Source organism: Coregonus clupeaformis, chromosome 1 (assembly GCF_020615455.1).
Source record: "Coregonus clupeaformis isolate EN_2021a chromosome 1, ASM2061545v1, whole genome shotgun sequence".
In the NCBI taxonomy this organism is placed as follows: Eukaryota; Metazoa; Chordata; class Actinopteri; order Salmoniformes; family Salmonidae; genus Coregonus; species Coregonus clupeaformis.
The window spans coordinates 20,917,118-20,924,603 of NC_059192.1; positions in this window are offsets into that span (position 1 = coordinate 20,917,118).

Genomic DNA, 7,486 nt, shown 5'->3' on the forward strand with positions numbered 1-7,486 from the left:
AGGGAGGGATGGAGGGAGGAGGGAGGTGAGTCAGCAGTAGGATAAGGGAGAAAGGGAAGAGAAAGGTGGCAGTGTAAGAATGGGTGGGTGGGTGTCCATGGAGTGATGAATGAGCATGATCAGTGGATTATAAGAACAGGGTGGTGCATTTGGGAGAGAGAGATGGAGTGACAGAGATGGAGGTGGGGGCAGTGTGCGAATTACGGGGGACCAAGGGGGGGCACAGACCCTCCGAATGAGACATGAGCTCCCCTAAATGCAACAAAAGTCAAACTTAGGGGGGGTCTCTAATTTAACCATTCTCCTATTTGTTTAAAATGCAATTTTGTCCTGATATAATGGTAAACATGAACATAAAAGCTTATTCCAAATTAAACGAAAACTCCCACCTCTCTGTCATTGTTTTAACCAGTGACAGTTGGTTCTGGTTCTTTCAATCACATTCATCTCTCTACTCCGCCTCTCACTCTGTCCATCTTGAGCTTTTGCTAGCAAACTTGCAACATTATATCGACTGGGTTCAGCCCGCTAGCGAACTTGCAACATTATCAAGGTGGTCCATCCAGCCTGCTATCGAACTTTCAGTTTCCCGAGCCGATGAGCTCGAGACAGACACAGCTGTATTTGCGTCACAAATTTCAACCTCTTTTTCAACCTCTTTTCTTTTTACAAAAATTAGTAGATTTTCAGCAAGACGCATCAGTTAATTCAGGCTACAATAGTATAGACTGTCATTACATAATTTTGCTAATTTATTAAAAATAAAAACTGAAATATCACATTTACATACAGTGAGGGGAAAAAAGTATTTGATCCCCTGCTGATTTTGTACGTTTGCCCACTGACAAAGACATGATCAGTCAATAATTTTAATGGTAGGTTTATTTGAACAGTGAGAGACAGAATAACAACAAAAAAATCCAGAAAAAATTATGTCAAAAATGTTATAAATTGATTTGCATTTTAATGAGGGAAATAAGTATTTGACCCCTCTGCAAAACATGACTTAGTACTTGGTGGCAAAACCCTTGTTGGCAATCACAGAGGTCAGATGTTTCTTGTAGTTGGCCACCAGGTTTGCACACATCTCAAGAGGGATTTTGTCCCACTCCTCTTTGCAGATCTTCTCCAAGTCATTAAGGTTTCGAGACTGACGTTTGGCAACTCGAACCTTCAGCTCCCTCCACAGATTTCTATGGGATTAAGGTCTGGAGACTGGCTAGGCCACTCCAGGACCTTATTGTGCTTCTTCTTGAGCCACTCCTTTGTTGACTTGGCCATGTGTTTTGGGTCATTGTCATGCTGGAGTACCCATCCACGACCCATTTTCAATGCCCTGGCTAAGGGAAGGAGGTTCTCACCCAAGATTTGACGGTACATGGCCCCGTCCATCATCCTTTTGATGCGGTGAAGTTGTCCTGTCCCCTTAGCAGAAAAACACCCCCAAAGCATAATGTTTCCACCTCCATGTTTGATGGTGGGGATGGTGTTCTTGGGGTCATAGGCAGCATTCCTCCTCCTCCAAACACGGCGAGTTGAGTTGATGCCAAAGAGCTCCATTTTGGATTCATCTGACCACAACACTTTCACCCAGTTCTCCTCTGAATCATTCAGATGTTCATTGGCAAACTTCAGACGGGCCTGTATATGTGCTTTCTTGAGCAGGAGGACCTTGCGGGCGCTGCAGGATTTCAGTCCTTCACAACATAGTGTGTTACCAATTGTTTTCTTGGTGACTATGGTCCCAGCTGCCTTGAGATCATTGACAAGATCCTCCCGTGTAGTTCTGGGCTGATTCCTCGCCGTTCTCATGATCATTGCAACTTCACGAGGTGAGATCTTGCATGGAGCCCCAGGCTTCCATTTGCGAATAATCGCACCAACTGTTGTCACCTTCTCACCAAGCTGCTTGGCGATGGTCTTGTAGCCCATTCCAGCCTTGTGTAGGTCTACAATCTTGTCCCTGACATCCTTGGAGAGCTCGTTGGTCTTGGCCATGATTGATTGATTGATTGCTTCTGTGGACAGGTATGTTTTATACAGGTAACAAGCTGAGATTAAGAGCACTCCCTTCAAGAGTGTGCTCTAATCTCAGCTCGTTACCTTTATAAAAGACACCTGGGAGCCAGAAATCTTTCTGATTGAAAGGGGGTCAAATACTTATTTCCCTCATTAAAATGCAAATCAATTTATAAAATTTTTGACATGCGTTCTTCTGGATTTATTTGTTGTTATTCTGTCTCTCACTGTTCAAATAAACCTACCATTAAAATTATAGACTGATCATTTCTTTGTCAGTGGGCAAACATACAAAATCAGCAGGGGATCAAATACTTTTTTCCCTCACTGTAAGTATTCAGACCCTTTACTCAGTACTTTGTTGAAGCACCTTTGGTAGCGATTACAGCCTCGAGTCTTCTTGGGTATGACGCTACAAGCTTGGCACACCTGTATTTTGGGAGTTCCTCCCATTCTTCTCTGCAGATCCTCTCAAGCTCTGTCAGGTTTGGATGGGGAGCGTTGTTGAACAGCTATTTTCAGGACTCTCCAGAGATGTCCGATCGGGTTCAAGTCCGGGCTCTGGCTGGGCCACTGAAGGACATTCAAAGACTTGTCCCGAAGCCACTCCTGCATTGTCTTGGCCGTGTGCTTAGGGTCGTTGTCCTGTTGGAAGGTGAACCTTCGCCCCAGTCTGAGGTCCTGAGCACTCTGGAGCAGGTTGTCATTAAGGATCTCTCTGTACTTTGCTCCATTCATCTTTGCCTCGATCCTGACTAGTCTCCCAGTCCCTGCTGCTGAAAAACATCCCCACCGTATGATTCTGCCACCACCATGCTTCACTGTAGGGATGGTGCCAGGTTTCCTCCAGACGTGATGCTTGGCATTCAGGCCAAAGAGTTCAATCTTGGTTTCATCAGACCAGAGAATCTTGTTTCTCATGGTCTGAGAGTCTTTAGGTGCCTTTTGGCAAACTCCAAGCGGGCTATCATGTGCCTTTTACTGAGCAGTGGCTTCTGTCTGGCCACTCTACCATAAAGGCCTGATTGATGGAGTGCTGCAGAGATGGTTGTCCTTCTGGAAGGTTCTCCCATCTCCACAGAGGAACTCTAGAGCTCTGTCAGAGTGACCATCGGGTTCTTGGTCACCTCCCTGACCAAGGCCCTTCTCCCCCGATTGCTCAGTTTGGCCGGGCGGCCAGCTCTAGGAAGAGTCTTGGTGGCTCCAAACTTCTTCCATTTAAGAATAAGCCACTGTGCTCTTGGGGTCCTTCAATGCTGCAGACATTTTTTGGTACCCTTCCCCAGATCTGTGCCTCGACATAATCCTGTCTCGGAGCTCTATGGACAATTTCTTCGAACTCATGGCTTGGTTTTTGCTCTGACATGCACTGTCAACTGTGGGACCTTATACAGACAGTTGTGTGCCTTTCCAAATCATGTCCAATCAATTGAATTTACCGCAGGTGGACTCAAATCAAGTTGTAGAAACATGGATGATCTATAGAAACAGGATGCACCTGAGCTCAAGTTTGAGTCTCACAGCAAAGGGTCTGAATACTTATGTGAATAAGGTATTTCAGTTTTTTAGGTTTTATACATTTGCAAAAATTTCTAAAAATATTTTTTCGCTTTGTATTGTGTGTAGATTGCTGAGGATTATAATTTGTTTAATCAATTTTAGAATAAGGCTGTAACTTAACTAAATGTGGAAAAAGTCAAGGGGTTTGAATACTTTCTGAAGGCACTGTACATGTTTATCGCTAAAACAACTGTACATGTTTACCGCTAAAATAAATGTCTTTACTATTAGGCCTATCATTTTGGGGGGGAAGTACCGTGAAAAATATAGAGACCCCCTGAACGTCACTGTTTCATTTTGCATTCTGGGTGGGTGGGTCAGGGGAGGAGAGAGGAGAGGAGAGGAGAGGAGAGGAGACGAGACGAGACGAGACGAGACGAGACGAGAGGAGGAGAGGAGAGAGGAGAGAGGAGAGGAGAGGAGAGAGAAGAGGAGAGGAGAGAGAAGAGGAGAGGAGAGAGAAGAGGAGAGGAGAGAGGAGAGGAGAGAGGGAGGAGAGAGGAGAGAGGAGAGTAGAGAGGGAGGAGAGAGGAGATATTAGAGGAGAGAGGGAGGAGAGAGGAAAGGAGAGATTAGAGGAGAGAGGAAAGAGGAGAGGAGAGAGGGGGGAGAGGAGAGGAGAGGGAGAGGAGAGAGAGAGAGGAGAGGAGAGGAGAGGAGAGGAGAGGGAGAGGAGAGGAGAGGAGAGGAGAGGAGAGGAGAGGAGAGGAGAGGAGAGGAGAGGAGAGGAGAGGAGAGGAGAGGAGAGGAGAGGAGAGAGGTAGGAGATAGAAGAAAGGAGAGGACAGGAGAAGGGAGGAAAGAGGGAGGAGAGAGGAGAGAGGAGAGAGGAGAGGGAGGAGAGGAGAGGTGGGGAGTGAGAGCGAGATCACAAGACATCTAACCAGAGAGAAGGTTATGAAGAGGGAGAGAATTCATGAGAGAAGAGCAAGCAAAAGAGGGGAATTTAGGGTATAGTAATTGGCCTTCGGGAGTCCCCCAGACACCCAGACAAGTCTCTGAGGCTGTGGGTGTTTACTGTCAGTCAGCACATAAGCCATTCTTTCCAAATGAAGATGCCTTTCCTCCCCCTCCCATCCATAACCCAGCCAGCCCACTGTGAGGCCCGAGACTGGGTGCCAGTATAAGCACATTAACACCCCCACCACCCCCCTACTCAAGCTGTTCCGGAGACACTCCATTGTGTTGCCTCTCAGTCTCTCTCCCTCTTCTCTCTCGATCTGGCTCTCCCACAGAGCATTGTATGTTTTCGTCCTCCGAGTGTCTTGCAGTTGTGTGTTATTCGATAGTCTATATAGGGGAAGAGATACAGAAGGGCAGTTGTTTAGCACTGAGTGTTAAACAATGTAATATTAGCTATACTTCTATATCGTCCTTCTTGCTACTTCACTCTCACTCTTTTAATTCCCAGCAGATTGTATCAAACCAGTATGTTTTTGAGGTGAAAGAACACAGTAACCAGAAAGGTATTGGTTCTTCATCCTGCCCGCCATGTTGTTTGGACAGGACCCAAGTAGCAATGAGTAAGTCTCAGTGTTGTGTCTACACAAGATTAGTCCTTCCATACAGACTGCAGCCCTCCCACTGAGGCCAAGGGTCTCCCTACATTCCATCTCCTGTGTTCGATATCATATGGCATAGTATTGTACCTACCGTCATACCACCGTATGTGTTCCTGAGAGTTTGTAGATGTGTGTGTAGATCACTGATTGGAGTAAAAAAGACACACATGAAGGAACACACTGACCAATCAAAGTGTTAACTCTGAGTTGATTGCTTTTCTTCCCCAACGTTACTTGGAGACTTCTCATTGAACACACACACACACACGCACTCACACACACACACCTCTGGATAAAATGCACCTGTATTCTACAAATACTTTGAAAATCCTGCTGACAAGATTGCACCATTTGTTACACTGATTCCCTCCTACAGCGTAAAACAAACGGTTTAAGAGCAAGGCTCTTGTTAACTACATTTGTTTAACAAAGTAATGTTCTATTTTATCTGCTCATTCTTCACTAGTATTACATCATCCCCCTCTGTGTACTGCACTCCTCATTGGGATGGCTATAAAACTATAGCTCCTGAGCTCGTGACCACCCATTGTCATTGGCTAGCCAGAAGATGGCGGCTTCATTAAAAAGTCCCCTGCCACTCCTCGAAAAACCAACCCGAGGGCAGACTGACAGGGCTGCAGGCTGTAATCAGTGGATGGTCTAGTGGCTTACTGGCTAACCGAGCTGAGCCCAGAGGGGTTACAGGGGGTTACAGGGGGTTACAGGTTCACAAGATGCCTGTTCATGATTCTAAGTGTGAAGGTGCTATAGTTTGCCTCTTCGTGGCCTTGCGGTGTGTGTGGGGTTTTTTATCACTGTGGTTTCCGGACAGACTCCACGTGACCTGTGGCTGTTACAGGTTACCTATAGAGGGATGTATGGCTGGACAAAGTGTAATCACTATCCGGTGGGTCAAAAATGCACCCAGTCAGTGAGGCCTCTGGATCGCCATGTTTAGAATTCTCAGATTGGATGAAAAACTAAAATAATCTCCATGTTTTTTGTTGGGATCCCTGTTTTTCTTTGTTTCTGAGGCTGCAGCACATTCTTGCAGTATAAATGCTTTCGCAAGCCTTAATTTTGTACTTTTTTACAGGATAACGTTTCACATTCTTGAGTGTGAAGAACCTGTTGCCACTCCAGATACAAGATAATATTAGCCATGTTTTCACTGGGCTGCAAACTGAAATGTGCCTTCCAACATGTATAAATTCAAGTGATGTATACCAGCATGTCATGACTGAAAAAAACGTGATAGGGTTTTTGTCAAATGGAAAAATATAATTAGATGCTTTGACTCTTGTGACTGGGAGGGCTGTGGTCTGTGGAATATGACAGATTATAAACTGGGTGGTTTGACCCCTGAATGCTGATTGGCTGACAGCTGTGGTATATCAGACCGTATACCATGGGTATGACAAAACAGTTATTTTTACTGCTCTAATTACATTGGTAACCAGTTTATAATAGCAAGAAGGCACCTCTGGGGTTTGTGGTATATGGCCAATATACCACGGCTAAAGGCTGTGTCCAGGCACTCCACATTGCGTTGTGCATAAGAACAGCCTTTAGCCGTGGTATATTGGCCATATACCTTATTGCTTAATTATCCTACTACACTTCAGTGACAGGCATGGGGCCTACTGTGTTTAAACAAGAGGATCCCTGCAACAGTGACAAATGGGGGGTGATGGAGGCGGTAGAGGTGGGTGGATGGATAGCTACATTCGAGACAGAGCAAATAGAGGGGAGAAGGGGAGTAGGCGTTTATGGGTGCTGTCGGGTCGTCTGTTTTGTCTTGGTGACACTGCTTTCCGGCCCTGGCTCGTAATGGCCTCCGCCCACATGGTGGTAGGTGGCGGTGGCATTGACCGTGGTGCTGGGTGGACCACATAGGGGAAAACTAAGACAGCTACGTGTCTATGTTGAGTAGTGACAGGGGACATGTTAGCGCTATGACTCCTTCCTACCTGGCTGTCATGATGGTTAGTGCTATCCAGAATCCTTGGGAGGTCCAGCTAAACCCTAACCTTAACCCCTACCCTTACCCTAACCCTACCCTTACCCTAACCCTAACTCTAACCATAGCCATAACCATAACCATAACCATAACCATAACCATAACCATAACCCATACCTAACCCTAACCTTACCTTAATCACGTTAAATGTAAACTTTAATGGGGTAGTGATGTCCCAAGGATCCCGGATAGCGTGAGCCTGTTGTGATGGGATGAGTCAGCAAATTGAGGTCAGTGCTGGGGTATGTTATGTTGTGGAGCAGGACAGATGATTAACGGTTGACTGTAGAGTTGCTGTAACGGTGGATTTAAACATATCCTTGTT